The 16,311-nt window shown below is 42.8% G+C and overlaps 2 non-coding genes across 2 annotated transcripts; one reads left to right on the forward strand and one right to left on the reverse strand.

Moving 5' to 3' along the window:
• Positions 1 to 15,150: 15,150 nt before the first annotated feature.
• trnat-agu (transfer RNA threonine (anticodon AGU)) lies at positions 15,151 to 15,224 on the forward strand. Its single transcript has one exon. It is a non-coding gene; the product is annotated as a tRNA-Thr (tRNA).
• A 660-nt stretch (positions 15,225 to 15,884) lies between these two features.
• trnal-aag (transfer RNA leucine (anticodon AAG)) lies at positions 15,885 to 15,966 on the reverse strand. The gene has a single exon. It is a non-coding gene; the product is annotated as a tRNA-Leu (tRNA).
• Between the last annotated feature and the right edge of the window lie 345 nt (positions 15,967 to 16,311).

The raw sequence follows: 16,311 nt of genomic DNA on the forward strand, positions 1-16,311 counted from the left end.
CTTAGAGGAAAGTGATCATTATTCTATCGAGTTCAGCCTGAAATTTGGGAAGGAGAAACAAACGTCATATTATAGTGGAGTGAGGGAAAGTACAGAGGCATGAGAGGGAATGGATTAGAACGGAACATTGGCAGAAATGACGGCAGAGCAGTAATGGCTGGAATTTCAGTGAAGCATCTCAAAAGACACTGGATATACACAGCCCAAAGAGGAAGAAGTATTCTAAATGAAAAATGACACAACCGTAGCTAACGAGAGAAGTCAAAGTCAAAGAGAGGGCATATAAAAGAGGGAAAAGTAGTGGGAAGTTATAAGATCGGGAAGCTTTGAAAAACCAAGAGTAGGCAACTTAAAAAAAAAGTCATTAATAATGTAAAGATGGCATATGACAGTTTGCGAGCCAATAATATTGAACAGGATACCAAAAGATTTTTTTTCTGAAACATAAAGTTTAATAGACAGGCAAAAGCAGAAACGATGCAGGAACGGTGGTAATGGGGAACAATGACATGGTGAACGAATTTCAGAAGTATTTTCCATCAATCTTCACTGTGGGTGACGTTAGCAGTATTGTGGATGCTGCAAGTGTCAGGGTTCATGAAGTACTGGGGAACTAAACGGTTTGAAGGTAGATACGCCAACTGGAAACTTCAGTGTCCCTCAGTCCGTACCTGGGCCATGTCCGCACTGTTATCACATTCTGGAATGTTTCTTGCGGACTGGAAAATTGCAAATGTAATTTCATTCTTTAGGGAGGGAGGGAATCAAAAGACAGGCAAATACTGGCCAGTTAGCCTGAATTCAGTGGTTGATAAGTTACTGGAGTGCGTTACTGAGGATGAGGTTTCAGGTTACTTTCAGGACATGATAAAATCGACTGAAGTCAGCATAGCGAAAGTCATATCTGAAAAACGTGTTAGAATTCTGTCAGGACTGCACAGGCAGGCACCTCTCACCTCTACCCATCTGAGAAGAATCATCTGCCACTCGTTTCCATCTCATCACCTGCATTCATCACTGAGATCCTTCGAAACATGTTATTCAGGTATATGTTCGCCCGCCTCGACGACATTCTCGTCTTCACCAGGAAACATTAACGACACTTCTGTTAACGTCTGTTCAGTTCTTTAGCGTCTCTGGATAACTGATTATACTGAAGGTTAGAACAATTTCAGTTGCATGCCTCAGTCATTTCATGCCTGTGTTAAGCCCTTTAACACCATTGCATAACCATGGACACAGAGATAGTATCCGCCGTCGTGTAATGTCTCCGACAGTGCGCCCCCAGTCATCTACAACCGGCCTTGAACTTCTCCAACTTTCATCTCTGTTCTATTAGGAACTGAAGCGAAATCGATGCTCCTATCGTTTCGCTCACTAAGATCCCTATCTCGCAGACACCCTGTTGTGCTGCTCTGGAACATTCTATCAAAGATCGCAAGAGTCTTCAGCACCATTCCCTTTTACCGCCATCCGAGCCCTCCAGATATTAAATCGGCCTGAGAGGAATGGAGACACTAGCTGAAGGGAAACACCAAGCCCTTCCTGATATGGTCTGACCACCAGAACCTCATACTCATTTACCAGACTTCATTTACCCTTCCTTTCTCTCTCTCTCTCTCCCCCCCCACCCCCCGCCCCAGTTGCACAATCAACGTCAGGGGGTTCGTGAAAAGAGCTGCATATCAATCAGGAGTGCAACCAACTTTTAAAAGACAGAACTTCGCGGCAGTTTCTCTGAGTTGGGGAACGACCAATCAACGAGAGGGATTCATTAGAAATTGTCAATAAATAACAAAAGTTTTAAGCGCGCATGTGTTTGGAGTAGTTTTGGCTCAACAGGCTAGGGTGAGAGAAAATATCTGGTTAGTTTCTCCCTTCCTGTTTTTATTTGCTCAGGCATAATTGTTCAGTGGGAATGAATCTAGGGGAAGTGATTGGTACTGCATGTGGGATGTGGGAAGTCTGGGAGAACTCCACTATCCCGGATAAACACATCGGCATCAGGTACACCGAGCTGTAGTCCCTGAAAGAACGTACTAAGAAAATAAGGCTGCAGCTCCTCCCTCGACTCAGACGGGAAAATGAGCATGTGGTAGAAAGGAGCTACAGGGAGGGAGTCACCGTTAAGTTGCAGGACACAGATAACTGCGACTGTCAAGAGAAAATTCACAGTCAATGCAGAGTACACCTGCGGCTGTTCCCCTCAGTGATAAGTATACAACGTGATAGCCACTGGGACCGGTTCTCTGGCATTGTTTGGTGCTGTGGCTCAGAAGGTAAGAGAGGTGAACAACACTTGCAGTGCTTATTAGGAAATTGAACTGTCAAAGGAACAGAGACGACATTTTGTGGGAGCGGTAGAGAGACCTGGATGGAAGTTGCCTCCCTGATGCCAGGATCAGGGATGTCTGATCAGGTCCATGGCATTCCCATGGGCGAGGATGAACAGCCAGACACCTCACCTTCTCCCCTGGTACAGGGTATCATGGACACAGGTAGACAAGGTGAAAATAGGTGGATCGCTGAAAAACGTAACCTCCAGAGTCGTAATCGCTGCTTACTGCCTGTGCTACTTGCCAGTGAAGTTAAGAATAAGGTGAATGCGTATCTAATGAACTAATACAGATGAGGTTAGATTAGATTATGAGGACACTCAGTCCTCATTTATTATCATTTGGAAAGGCATGCATTAAAAATATAATACAACGTTCCTCCAGAATGATATCACAAGAAAACACAGGACAAACCAAGACTAAAACTGACAAAACCACGTAATTATAATATATAGTTACAACAGTGCAAAGCAATACGATAATTTGGTAAAGAGCAGACCGGTAAAAAAAGTCCCAAAGTCCCGATAGACTCAGCATCTCACGCAGGCGGTAGTAGCGAGGAACTCTTCCCACCATGAACCTCCAGGCGCCGCCAGCTTGCCGATGCAGCCGACAGCAGCGGACTCTGAGCCCGTCCGAAAACTTCGAGGCTCTGACCAGCCCCTCCGACACAGCTTCTCCGAGCACCATCCTCTGCCGAGCCTTCGATCCCTCCCCGGCCGCCGAGCAACAAGCAAAGCCGAGGACACGGGGCCTTCTCCTCCGGAGATTCTGAACCGCACAGTAGCAGGAGCAGCGAAGCAGGCTTTTCAGAAGATTCACCAGATGTTCCTTCGTGTCTCACGTCCGTCTCCATCAAATCAGGATTGTTCACGGCACCCTACTTGACACATAACAGACACCACCACCGGAGTGGCCGCTGCGAGCTGAGTCGCGCCACCATCCTATCTTCGACAGGCAGCAGTTGTTCAGATTTATGAATTATTGTGTTCTCCTCCGAGGAAGGTACAACCTGTACAAAATGGATGGGTAACGCCTGAACTCGATGGAGTCCAGTATCCTTGCGATCAGACTGGCTAGAGTTGTTCGGGAGGGTTTAAACTAATTTGACAGGGGATGGGAACCGGAGCGACAGTGGTAGAGTTGTTCGGGGGGGGGGGGGGGTTAAACTAATTTGAAAGGGGAATGGGAACCGGAGTGACAGTGGTAAAGTTGTTCGGGGGGGGGGGTTAAACTAATTTGAAAGAGGAATGAGAGCCGGAGTGATAGTGCTGAGGATGAGGTGAGGTTGGTGTACAAATAGAGGCAAAGTGCAGTAAGACTCCTAGCAAGGAGAGGCTGATGATGGCATTACATTGCAGTCAACGGGACGATTTGCAATGTAAATAGTGAACAAAATAGAAAGGGTGAATACAAGAATAAAGTTGTTATATTTGAATGTACGCAGTGCACGGAATAAAGTATATTAACTTGTAATACAGTTACAGATTTGTACGTATGATGTTGTAGGCATCACTGAATCGCCGCTGAATGAAGATAACCGCTGGGAGCTTAATGTCCAAGGATACACATTGTATCGAAAGGCCAGCAGGTAGGCAAAGGAGGTGGCATTGCACTGTTAACCATATAACCATATAACAATTACAGCACGGAAACAGGCCATCTCGGCCGTTCTAGTCCGGGCCGAACTCTTACTCTCACCTAGTCGCACCGACTTGCACTCAGCCCATAACTCTCCATTCCTTTCATGCCCATATAGCTGTCCAGTGTACTGTTGGTAAAAGACTAAAATAAAATCAATAGAAAGAGATGACATAGGACCGGAAGGTATTGAATTATTGTGGACAGACTTAAGTCCCTCTTCAATATTCTTCGAACAATCCAGACACTGCACAATCAACTAAGTCTTTGCTTAGTTCTGATTAGCATCATGCACACCGGCCTCTTATTGACATCGCCTTCAATTCTGAGAAATATCTTAGAATACTTAACACATTTTGAAATGTAATTCCAGTTATGTCTTTACTCGTAGACTCAAGTTAAATAAGTTATCATTGCATCACGTTGGATATCACGTCAGGCAAGTTTCCAAAAATATTTTAGCAATTCTGGCTCTGCTTTCACTGGCAAGTAGGTGCACGAATAGCCAAAACAACTACCACCGAGGGAAAAAAAAAGCAAGTTTTTGACACTATATGACTTGTTTATGCAATTGACGCTAGAGTAATATTAAGTCCAGACATTCTTATGAAACTATACGACGGCATTCTAAATAACTAAAAACTATGTGGTGCCTCAAATAGAAACAACCTTGCGAATTAATAAAATGACTTTGGTTTAGAAATCTGTGGCTCTGCAGGGAAGGGTCAATGATAAAGTCAGGCAGTACGGTAGCGATTGGGGACTCTGAAAAAGGGGGACAGATAGGAGATTCCATGGCCGCAAAAACGACACCAGAATGCTATCACGAGGATCTGCAGATACTGGAATTTAAAGCAACACACATGAAAGTTGCTGGTGAACGCAGCAGGCCAGGCAGCATCTTTAGGAAGAGCTAAGTGGACGGTTCGGGCTGAGACCCTTCGGTCTTCACTTAACTTACAGGATAGCAAAAGATACGGTCCTTGCGGGAGAATTTTAAACTTGACTAGGGCAAATTAAGAGGACAGTAAGCAGGAAGGAAGAAAAGTTGATGAGAAACATCATTTTCTGGCAAGTCCATATCAGACATGTGAAGGACATTAAAGTTCAATTGCAGTAGGAAACGTATATTTCTGTTAGAAAGAAAGATTAGGATAGAAAGATGAGAGAACCTTAGATGTCAAGAGCGGGAAGAATTTAGTTAAGAACTAAAGCTTCGGAAGTTAGGATTCAATTGAGTATGTGAGGATTATAAAAAAGCCAGTAAGGAATTAAAGAAAGAAATTAAAAAAGTTAGGACGGGCCATGAAAATTCCTTGGCACGTAGGATTAAGGTGAATCCCAAGGCATTCTATACAAGAACAAGAGCAATAAGATAATTAAGGAGATGGAAGGACCACACAAGAATAAAGAGTGGAATATTTTCTCGGATACGGGGGATATGAGTGAGGTCTTTAATGAGTACTTTTCCTCAGTATTTACCAGAAAAAGAGGACATGGAGAAGCAGGAGATCAGTACTGAGTGTATAAATATGCGAGGGAGTTTCGGTGACAAAGAGGAGGAAGCATTCGGTCTCCTAATGAGTGTTATGCTGGATAAGCCCCAGGGCTTGATGGGATTTTACTCCAGGTTATCGAAGGAGATAAGAGACGAGATTGCTGAGGACATGACAAGTATCTTCGTATCCTGTTTAGGCACATGCGAGGTCAAGGAGCTCTGGAGAGTGGCTACTGTTTAAGAAGGGAACAAGGGGAAATTCTGCGAACTATTGTCTGGTGAGACTCGCATGTACTGCATAGAATTGCTGAATAAAATTCTGAGGGACAGGATATAATATTTACCTGGAAACCCATGGCCTAAATCGGGACAGCCAAAATAGGTTTCTGCGAGGCAGGTTGTGTTTTTACCAATCTGACTGAGTTTTTTTTAACAGGGTAAACAAAGGAATTGATGAATGTAGAGGAGTGGCTGTGACTACATGGAATTTAGTGTTTGACAAAGTCCCTCATGGAAGGCTAATCGCAAAGATTAGAATGCATGGGATCTATGGTGAATCGGCTGTTTGGATTCAGAAGTGGCTTTCACATAGATGGCAGAGGGTAGAAGCTGAATGGTGTTATTAGAGCTGGAGGTCTGTAATTATTGGGGTTCAGCAGAACCTGTGCTGCCTCTGATATTAATAAATAACCCAGGTGAAAATGTAGATGGGTGGATTAGTAAGTTTGTGCATGATACCAAGACTTGAGAACTGCAGTTTGTGAAGAAGATCGGCAACGAACATATTGATTAGCTGCAGATATGGGCAAAGAAATAGCAGATGGACTTTAATCCAGGTAACTGTGAGGTGTTGCAACTTGGTAGGACAAATACAAAGAGACAGTATACTGTTAATGGCAATGTTCTTAATAGTGTTGCTGAGCAGATAGAGATCTTGGGATCCAAGTTCATCGTACCATGAAGATGAACACATAGGTTGATAGGACGGTTAAGAAGGCTAAAGGAGAAATGCTTACTTTTATTTATCGAGGCATTGAATTCAAAAGTTAAGAGGTTATGTTGCAACTTTAAAAATTTCTGTTTAAGTCACATCTGGAGCATTCTATGCAATTCTGGTCACCTCACTGTAGGAAGGATGTTGAGTTTTGGAGGTTTATCAGGGTGCTGCCTCAATTAGAACGACTGCGCTATCATGAGAAGTTGGACAAACTTAGACTGTTCCTTTGGAGCTGCGGAGGCGGAGTGGAGGTCTGATAGAGGTTTATAAGATTATGAGAAACATTGATAGATTAGACAGGGAGTATCATTTTCCTCCGGTAGAAATGTCTAATTCAAGAGGGCATACATTGTGGGTGTGACAGGGTAGATTCAAAGGCGATGTGAAGGTGTGGCTTATTGCCGGTGTAGTGGTATGTGGTAGAGGCAAATACATCAGAGGATTTTCCGAGACATTTAGTTAGGCACATGTATGTGAGGAACACGGAGGGATATGGACATTGAGCAGGCAGGAGGGATTTTTTTTTTTTGATTTCTTTTATTTCCTTTTCAGCTGGTTCGGCACAACATCATGGCCTGTTGCTGTGCTACTCCGTTCTGTTTCTATTTTTCCATATAACGTCCATTAAGAAGACAGTCTTCAAATTGTAACGTTCTTCAAAAAGAATAGAGGTCATTCTGTTAAATAAAGCAATTGCCATCACTGAAGGCAGCCCAGAAGGGCATATTTTTGGCCATTTTTTGGGATATTTCACGGGAAGTACAATGGAACGTTCTTTTCATAGATCAGACTGCAGGTTGCTGACAAACCTATTACCGCAGTTTCCACCGTGCAATTATTTGTACTCAGCACTGTTCCCTCTAAGCTGCGCGAGTTGGTGGCCGCTCAGTAACTGCAATGCTCCCGCGCACTTAACTTTTGTAGCTGGCTCCGGAAATAAAGACAAACAGGAAAAAATGGTAAGGAAATGTGACAGATTTGGTTTATTGAAATATATTTCATTATTTCCACTTATTAGCTTATTTTTGAGCATTCATTCTAAATATCCATAATATGCATAATACAAAAACGCAAGATATTAAAGTGCCACACAGTTTTCAGGCTGTGTAAAAAGTTCTTCCTCAGAGAAAAAGTTGATTCGCGCAGCAATACATAAAGTACAGGTGACGTTGGTAAGCGGCCTCTGGCAAAAAATTGCAACAACGTGGTCAAAGGTGAATATGACGGTGAGCCAGATCGATCAGTCGGTAGCTGCATGAACCAGGACAAAAGTTGTGCTGCCCACGAGGGTGATACTGAGAACGCTGCTTGGAACGCAATAGAATGCATTTACTGCTGTACAACCTCCAACATGATGTTCAACAGCTCCGCCACTGTCTTGACTAGCTAGCTGCGAGTGGTGCGGGTGGAGAAGCCACACCTTCTTCGCGAAAATTTCCCCGAATATCAGAATGTACAGTCACTAAATAGTAGCACTTATTCTATTGATTCTTTTGAGAGAAGCCCCCAGGAAACCTCCAAAAATGGTAGAATTTGTCGTTACAATTTTCTAATGATCTATCCTGGAGAACCCTCAGCACCGCCAATTGCAAAGATCAAAGTGAAGTGCGAGAAAATCCTCCTGTTTCCATTAGTTCTAAATTTGATTTATAATTACTGAAATTTGATGATTGAAATTTATTTTTATTCAGTAATTTCCGGCGATTGAAACAAGCCGGAAGCTTCTAACCTGTAATGTCCAATTGGATTGCACATATTTCGATAAATTTACTTCTTATTCGGCTAAAATCCTACCCCCTCCCCCCCAAAAATCGACTAATTTCATGACTTGTTAGCGATATGGGAACGTTGTCATATCAGGAAGTAGCTACTGAATTTCTGGTGAGCTGTCTTTACTGCCTGTAACGATTCTACTAGTGAGAGTACCAGCGCTGTGGACGGTAAAATATATGCCGAACAAACAACATGAAGTTTGCCTTTATTACCTCTTGCTGCTTTTTCCTTCGAACAGTTTCGTTTCAGACAAACCTCATATCCTTCTGTAATCCAAAGAAGTGATATCTATCAACATTTGTGTAAAACTCCGTCTTTTGCGTTCTTTTCCCATTGTGTATGACGTCATCAGGTTATTGATTAAACTCACTTTACGAAGTTTCAGTTCATTCATTCAAACACCTCTTAGAACCGTGTAATATCGGTTTTGAACTTCAAAATAGTTTTCTGTATTCTGCAAAGTCCAGGGAGATTTCACTCTGCTCTGCCTCCAGATTATTATTACAGATAGATAAATATTATATGGTATATATGTGAAAAAATAATACATTAAAAGTGCCAATTGTGTGTTCTTCATGCTTAATAGAGACTCATTTATTTCAATTCCATTCTAGCACATTACCCATGTACAGTTCGATTAGATTTGGTCAAAGGCAGTGTCCATATGGTAACGGTGGGAGACAGGTTTGTAATTCCGGACCGGCACCGACATCGTTCAAATATATTTGTATCAAGTTTAGAGAGGAGGAAGCGGAACTATTCAATTCCATCAATCCACACTGACTACGGCATAAAATAATCTTTGTACTCTGTTTCCATAATCACACGCACTCGAAAATTATAATGCTTCATAATGGCTGTTGGTGCTATTTCTGCAGTTGGATTAACATCCAAATTCAATGCAATGCCATCGCAACAGACGCTCGCAGTGATATATGATAACTATGGTGAAGTCTTCCATGCCAATAGATATGGAATGCGGCAAGGGAAGAGAAAACGCTGCAAAAAGAGACGTTGAGTGAGAGAGATGAGAAAAACTGATCAACAGATGGATAAAACAAGGGTAGTGCTGGAATAAGGATACGTGAGTAACAGGCGGGGAGAAATGCAGAAAGAGAAATGGGGTGGCAGTGAGATCACCGGCGCCATCTGTCCCACGTTGGCAGCGCCGAATATGGAATTGCTTTTTTCTGTTTTGTAGCACACGGAAGCAGTACCCTACACACGAAAGCAATTCGCAGTGGCCAGTTTACCTTCCATGCGTATTTCGGGTATGGCAGGTAGCTGCAGTAGCAGGAGGATAGGCATTCGGTACGCAATAATACATAATCACAAATTCATCACCTGGAGCCAAAATTGAACCCGTAAGGCAACACCATTACCAGCTGCATCACTTTCAAAGCCTTCATCTTAAACCATGTATCGAAACGGCGAACAATAAATGAATGAGTCGCAGTGCAAAAACCCCTGATTAAGTCAGGGACCTTTAGATCTTCAGTCTAACGCCTGTCCAACTGACTCCTGACAGATGCTATTGCAAAAATTTTCGCTGTGGTTACCTCCGACCCTACTGTGCGGCTAGCACATTGTCACAGACAGTCTAATAATGCGAGAACCGTCGATTAAGTTCTCATGAGCCAGAAAGTTCCGACGTCTCTCCTTCCAAATATGCATGGAGCACACAATAGCACAAAACCACAAATGCATCAGCTGGAGCAAATATTCAACCCGCAAGGGAACACCATTACCAGCAGTATCACTTTCAAAGCCTTCATCTTAAAACATGTATCGAAACGGCGAACAATAAAGGAATGAGACGGATTGAGCCGGGAAACCTTTAGATCTTCAGTGTTACACCAGTCCAACTGACCATTGCTAAAATATTTGCGGTAGTTACCCCTGACCCTCATTTGTGCCAGCATATTGTCACAGACAGTCTGATAATGCGAGAACCGTCGATCGAGTTTTCATGAGCCAGAAATTTCCCACGCCTCTCCTTCCAAATAGTGCGCAGATTTATTTATGCTGTAATGAGCTTTTACTTTAAATTCCGTATGTTTCAATTCCCCTCCCTATTTTGACGTTGTAGCATGAGTAAATGGAGCTGAACAAAGTGTTACAGCCCTAAGTACTGTGCAGTGATAAGAGTTCCCGAAACACACATTCTGCAGAGTGCGATGACCTGACGTCCGAAATGAAGATACACGCTTACTAACTTAGGAGCAGATCTCTTGGAACGAACATGAATTCGAAGTTCATATTCATCAACGTTACCATTTCTTCAATTCTTTGAAGGGAAGTGCTGAACTGAAAACCGCAACTTTATCCGCATTACTTGGAAAAGTTCGCAGATGGCAACACCGTAGAGGCGAAAGGTTTGACGTGCCCAGTTACCTGGGGCGGACAACGAACTTCTCATCAATGCTATCAAACCCAAAGACCTGGGTTCAGGAAACGACACGAAACAAGTACCCCTGCATCTACCAATGGTTCTGAGGTGGACATTATTGAGAGCTATAACTGTCTAGGTGTAAATAACATCGATAATTTATCCTCGTAAAGCAGGTCAACGCTATATTCTTTAAGGCACACCACTGCCCCCACGTCCTCAACAAAGATAATTCGGCATGTCACGTTGACACGTACCAATTTTCAAATGCACAAGGCAGAAAGTAGGCTATTGGGAAAAAGTACAGTTTGGTATGTAATCTGCACTGATCAAGACCGAAAGGCATTGTAGAGAGATGTGGAGGGATCTCAGTTCATCACGGATATCAGCTTCTTCTCCATGGATACTGTCGAAACTCCCCACTCCCTCCGTAAAGCAGCCAGCATAATCAAAGTCCCTTCCCTCTTTGACCCTCTCTCTTCTCCCGTGCATCGAGCAGAAGGTAGAAGAGTTTGAAACACGAAGCACGAGGCTCAGTAGTAGCTCTTGCCCCGTTGAACGACCTCCTGAACTTTCAGGTTGAATTCTTGTCCTCAGAGCCTACCTCGTCATGGCCTTTGCACGTTGTTGTCTACCTGCGCTGTAATTTCTCTGAAATTGTAACCGTTCCACTATATACCGTATAGGGCTTTTGTTTCCCTTGTACTATTTGAAAATAATTGACATGAATGGTTTACAAAACTAAGGTTTTAGTTTCATCTTCCAATGTCTGATAGTGTAATTCAATACTAAGCAGTAATATTGCCCTTGTGGGCGAAACTAATAGAATGAATACTCAGGAAATGTTTTAACATTCACCCCTGGGCAGCTCAATCAACCGGACTGGATAATATATTTGTCTACAACTGACAACCCAATAAAACGAGAGATAGATAGAAAGATTATTGATCCTAATGGAAATTACAGTGTCGGCAGCATTGGAAGTACACAGATATAGCTATCAGAAGAGATGCAGAAAGAATTAAAAATTTATTAGCACAACATCCCCTGGTGTTTTTATGAATGACCTGCATTTGGAAATGGAGGAATGGGTTAGTAAATTTGTTGATGACACTAAGATTGGAAGTGTTCTGGATAGTGTGAGCTGGCTCATTTTGGTAGGTCAAATATGATGGCAGAATATAGTACTAATGGTAAGACTCTTGCCAGTGTGGAGGATCAGAGGGATCTTGGGGTCCGAGTCCAAAGGACAATCACAGCTGCTGCGCAGGTTGACTCTGTGGTTAAGAAGGCATACGGGATATTGGCCTTCATCAACCGTGGGATTGAGTTTAGGAGCCGAGGAGTAATGTTGCAGCTATATAGGATCCTGGTCAGACCCAGCTTGGAATATTGTGCATCTTTCTGGTCACCTCACTGCAGGAGCGATGTAAAAACTTTAGAAAGAGTGCAGAGTAGATTTACAAGGATGTTGCCTGGATTGGGGAGCATGCCTTACTAAAGTAAGTTGAGTGAACTTGGCCTTTTCTCCTTGGAACGACAGAGGATGAGAAGTGACGTGATAGAGGTGTATAAGATGATGAGCGGCATTGATCATGTGGATAGTCTCGGGCTTTCCACAGGGATGAATTGGGTGACACGAGAGGACACGGTTTTAAGGCGCTCGGAAGTAGGTACAAAGGGGAGTCAGGTGTAATTTTTTTACGCTGAGTGTGGTGAGTGCGTGAAATGGGCTGCCGGCGCCACTGTCACACATAATCCAAACAGAAATTGTCGTGGTTTCTTGTTTCTCACAAACAACAAGGAGACGTAGAAAATCCTTTAAGACGTTTTAAACTTTAATTTGCAAATCAAAGCTGAGACAATCAGAAAGCTAGTCGCTGACTGTCTTAATTAGTTTTGCATCGCCATACTGCCACATATTTCATCATCTTACCCGCCACCGTTGTCTTTCAACTTGATTTCATTCTAGGTCTCTTCATGAATTAATAGTGAATAGGTCAAAAGTCATGGCTACATAGTGAATACCTTCTAATGAGCTAACAGTGGTTACATAGTAAATATTGTAGAAAATACAATGTGTGCATTTGAGTAAACACGGTTGAGTAAATACTGTAATACATTTGAGTAAATACTGTAATACTGCAATACATTTGAGTAAATACTGTAATACTGTAATACATTTGAGTAAATACTGTAATACTATAGAAAAGATGTGTGCATTTGCTTTTCCAATAAAATCACCCTGCACAGGAGTGACAGGGGGACTTCGTAAACTTATTGGAGCTTCACAGTTATATATAAGGAACACAGCATTATACACGGTAATAGATGGAGAGATTGCACCACTCTAGAACTAATTAACATTAATCAGGAGGTCCTAACGGATACAATGTGGATGGATTCCGGAATCAGATTCATCAGACGTTGTAAGACATTGCACAGTTATTAGTACATAACTCTGTTTTTACCATGCATGTTCACAAATTCAGATTTTATTTTTTCTCCGACACTCACTAATATCAACGGAAAACGTAATCGTACATCTCTGAGCCTAGATGTCCAGCCCTTCAGTCTCTGGTCTTGTGAATAACGCTATGCGTTTCCCAACATGGTGAGAGTTACAACGCATCTGCCGGGCAACGCACTTCACTTAGCCTGCCTATTTGCTCCTAAGATATTCAAGCGCCATCTTCCCTGCACACATTTTCCTGTAGCCGAGCGTCAATTTTTATCCATTCATTCTGTTGAATGAACTGCAAAGCAATTCTCAGAATAGCTGACAATGTCCAACCTTCCCAAACCGTCAGCATGTACTTATCTCGAATCTCTCTCTACAAGGAAAGCTAACGCAATAATTCCGATTCATTGAACCACCTTAAAAACATATTTCGTGGCACATTATCTGGGGTGTTAATGCACCACAAAATTCTTTATCCAGAGTTTCGCAATTTGAGCCTTCAGTTCAAGGCTGTAAACTGGCATGGCTGTGTGATGTTGGTGATATTTCTTAAGCTGGCGATTGACTGGCTGAAGAGTCGAACAACGAACGTTAAGCAGCGAGGCATTATGTGGACTCAATTTTTTTAATTTTAGAAGACATTGACTTTGCGGATGATCTCGTATTGATAATACATGCACAGCAGCAGATGCAAGTGAAGACAGCGCATGTGTGCCTTTGGAGGGCAAGCTGGATCAGAGTAAGTCACAGAAAGACTCAGGCCAACAACCTTAAGTCGAGGCATAAGGCAGCGACTTACCCAGCAGCGGCAGGTTGACCTAACTCAGCAGAATCATTTGGCAGGATGGTGGGACCAAGGAAGGCATCCAGTGCACACTCAGCAAAGTTAGATACGTCTTCCGATTCATGAGCAACATATGGAGATCAACTAAGTACAGTGTCCACACCAAGGTCAAGTTGTACCGGAGCTGTGTTCTGATTACATTCTTGTAAAGGTCAGAATGCTGGCGCAAGACAGAGAGCCGCCTTGCCAAACTGTCGTCATTCCACACCACGAGACTCGGGAGTTCTTCCGTATCTTCTGGTCAGGAAAGATCTGCAACCACGCCCGGCTCTTTCAATGTCAGCAAAAGCGGATGACCACAATCATCATGAGGAAACCTTGCAGATGGATTGAGCACCTGATGAGAACAGAGGTCAACTCCATCATCATAACAGCAATTCGTTGGATCCCTGAATGGCGAGGAGACATGGGAGATCAAAGAAAACTTGGCGCCATACAGCAGAGGCAGAATATGGTCTCTGAACCACATCTACGGCACAATGGAGGAGACGGTCAAGGACAGACAGAGATGAGGGTCCTTTACTTCTATCCTAAATGCCAGAGGCTTAATGTCTGGTAAGAAATATATGTTCCAGAAGAAGATCTTCTCCCCAATCATTCCGCTTTATCTCTTCTGTTGAAAAATACCGAACAGATAGATATGGCAGAAATAGTTGGCTTTTTTTTCTAAGACTCTCCATTCTGGTTAGCTGGACTATTTCTTATGTCTCTGCTGTCTAATGTTTAGGTGCCTTCAAGACTGAACCTTGAATGGACCTTCTCCAGCTTCAGCTTTGGGTTTCATTTTTAAACGAAGGGTATTGGTTTTATCTTTCTAGCTTAGAGAGCCACGACGACCACAGCAATGCATGAAATAAACACCTAAAACGTTGATCAAAACGTGTTTAATCTGAAAAGGTAACACTTGCATATTTAATTCAGAAAAAAGCCAGGGAAATCCAGCGTCATGGAGCATTCATGATGGGAAACACAACATTGAGAGTCCGTTCACACTTCCACACTTCTTATGAGGAATCACGGCTCGTGGAACCTCCACTAACTTTCGGCTGAGTGTCGGGCTTGTAGCAATTTCTTGAAAACGAGTGTGCTGTGGAGAGAGTAGGAGCTTATATTATGCATGCAAACTACATCGTTGTTAGTCTCAAAATACAGTATAACTTGTTTTATCTCATCCTCGCAGTCTCCTTATGACAGATACTGGCCACAGCAAGGGCTCCGTGGCTTAACTGGTCAAAGCGTCTGTCTAGTAAACAGGAGATCCTGGGTTCAACTCCCAGCGGAGCCTTTATTTTATGAGGCGATTTGAGATGTTTCGGAATAAACTGCACTTCACAAATTACACTGCTCCTGTAATCACAAAGAGCAAAGTCAAAATGAAATGGAGCAAAAATACCGTGTACATCGTTCTCGAAAACTTTGCAGGTCTGATGGTCTTTGCAGGTCCCAGGCAAAATACAGGACGACGGATCAAATAGGGCACAATTCTGAGAAACTTGTTTAACTTTTTATTACATTTTCGCAGTGTCGTGTTGGTTTATGGTGATATTCGTTTGCAAACCGCGGCCGTGACCTACTTTATGAATTTGCCCTGGTCTTAATGAGAAACGATTTCAAATCACGTTTCAAATGTATTTCCAATGGAATTCCCACCTCTTCGCTGCATATTTCAAGAAACCGGAGAGACCTTGCTACAGAAAGGAGAGAGATTACGTACAGCTGTTAAATACTCTTACACCTGCAACGTTCGATTAAAAGGGGTGACGAACCCCACATGTCCATTGCATCTCCCGCCCAATTTGGAGTTTTCTGCTGCTCTGTAGTGTAATCAATGACCAAGGCAGCAATACTGGATCGTCGCCATGATGACTTATGGTTCTTACATTTTATACTACAAATCATTTCGGAATTCACTTTAATACTGCAACCAAAGTAAGTATATACATGATGGCATTGGTGGGATTCGAACTCACGCCTCCTTGGAGACTGGAGCCTTAATCCAGCGCCTTAGACGGCTCGGCCACACTACCACATATTCATGTTCATTACGTGGACTGGTTAACTATGTTAATCGTGAAGGAGATGGTCAGAAGATATGCTTTGAACAATCCCCCACATACTTGCTTGATACTTGAAGCATTTTCCATTTCCCAACTCTTCCAATATTTCGTTAGAGCAGACCGGAGAGAAGAGTGGGAGGGTGTTGCCTTTTTAAACTGCCGGGTGATAAACAACAATATTCCAGATGTCAGTGCAAGGACGCTAATTATCAAGAATATTGTCAGCATGCACAACATGTGTCCATTCGGCTTTAATGTTCACTGGATGCGAAGAGTAACATCATGGTTATCTACCTATGTTGTCACGTTCAGTCA

Source organism: Mobula birostris, chromosome 3 (assembly GCF_030028105.1).
Source record: "Mobula birostris isolate sMobBir1 chromosome 3, sMobBir1.hap1, whole genome shotgun sequence".
Taxonomy (NCBI): Eukaryota; Metazoa; Chordata; class Chondrichthyes; order Myliobatiformes; family Myliobatidae; genus Mobula; species Mobula birostris.